Here is a 1964-nt window from a genome sequence, read left to right on the forward strand (position 1 = left end):
TTTCTCATGGTACATTACAAAAGCCTTGCATAAACTACTTAAACACATAAAAAACACTCCTTATTACTCTTTGGAATAAAAACCAAAACATGCATCAACATAAGCCAGTAAGAGCCAGCATGTTAGAAGACACTGTAGGATTAAACTTAAGATCAGCTAGCAAAGATTTAGTGTCAGACATAAAGAAAACACCTCCTAAGAGTTATTGTATGTTGTTTAAGAGTGGTGCCTTACTGACTCCAAAGGTTCATGAGTGCTTAGCACCTTGCCAGATCATACCTGAAGCTGGGAGAACAGCATGAGTTTTGTAGGGCTGTAGTGCTTACAAGAGTTTTCTGTTTATATATTTTTGCCTTAACCCTGTATTTTTTTTCTTCTTTTAAATACTGCTTTTTTTACCTTACCTTTGTAGCATGAACTCTTACTCAGACTGTTTTTCCTTTTTTATTAGCTCTAGAAGATCCTGCTCAGGTCACAGTCCTTATTTTATTATAACTTGGCAGTAAAAGGCAGGAAAGAAACTGATCTGAGAGAGCACCATATAATTTTTATTTTTTTTTAAATTCACATAATCAGGCAACTGAAAGAAACTATGTCACAGTGACTTTAACCAAAAATAATCTTGTATAAACCCGTTTGCATTTAAACTTGGAAAGAACCCATCACGGTATCTTCCACACCCACAACATAACCCGGAGTACCATTCCTTTGACTGGAATTGAATATCTAATCTTCAGCCCATAGATTAGACAAAGCTGTCTTCTTAAGTGCCCTTCTGCCCCTTGGCCTGCATTTGCTTCTCCTCAATTCATCACCTTTCTCTCTGTGAGGAAATCGCAATGTAGATAATGTTTTGCCAAGAATCTGGCAGAGCTATCTTTCTTTTGCTATTTTTTAAAATCACATTGACTAATGCTTCTGTTCCAAAAGCTCAGTGTTTCCATGAGCAGGGTGGACAATTTAAGGATAAATGCATATATACTTAATATATAAGCTGTCAAAACTTTAAAAGGATACTTGAGAGGATTATTTTATTTTCTGCCTAGCTGTGAAGATAGGCTACTGCTTTAAATATGTAGCCACTGGCTCCAGGCTAGTTGTCCTTCTAGCTCCCTTTGGACTTCGAAGCTTTGTAAAAAAATTGACCTGGGTTTGAACTGTCCCAGAGTCAAGTTTGCAGAAACAAAACCTGACCTAAACTTTGAGAAGACTGAACTACTCCCAGTTTCATCTATCTGTCGTAGATGCACTCTGCCCATAAGCTTGTAATCTTTGAGATACAGGAAAACAAAGGCTTGAGATATGATTGTCTGACAATTCATCACAACCACACACAGCTGAATTTTAGCTTGAGGATTTCTATAAATGTGCTATCTGAGCTGTTTTATAGTGATCCACAGAGTGCATGAAACCTTGTGCTTGGAAAATATATTATTACTATGGTTGTGTGTTCCAGTAATTTTTCTCCAGATGTCTACTGAAACCTTTTCTAAGTATTTTTTCTTTGGGTGTATCTTCATTTATTTAGAAATGTGAATTAATCTCAATTAAGATAAAAAACCTGAATATTAGTTTTGAATGAAGTATAAATATCTTATATTGAACTACATTATGTTGAAAAATACCCATCACTGAAATGCAGTCACCATGTGTGAAAACTCCCTTGGTTTTAGTAAATGCAAAGCAGCCAGTGCAAACACCTTCTTCTGTGCTCTATTTCCAAAATTTTTTGGATTCACTCATGTTTACTTCAAAATGGGTATATGGAAAACTGGGACCTGATAAAGTATTTTCATCCACTTGCCTTGTGTCTGTACTGTGTAGCATCTAATCAGCTTTAAGCTTTATAGAGTATTAGTCCTTTCATAACAGCCTCCTTATAAGAGAAGGGAAGTAATAAATTTGCAAGTTAGAAACAAATCTTTAGCTGTTAATACTGACCATTTGCATAAATAGGGAGGAAT

This window comes from Acanthisitta chloris, unplaced genomic scaffold (genome assembly GCF_000695815.1).
Source record: "Acanthisitta chloris isolate BGI_N310 unplaced genomic scaffold, ASM69581v1 scaffold12250, whole genome shotgun sequence".
Lineage (NCBI taxonomy): Eukaryota > Metazoa > Chordata > Aves > Passeriformes > Acanthisittidae > Acanthisitta > Acanthisitta chloris.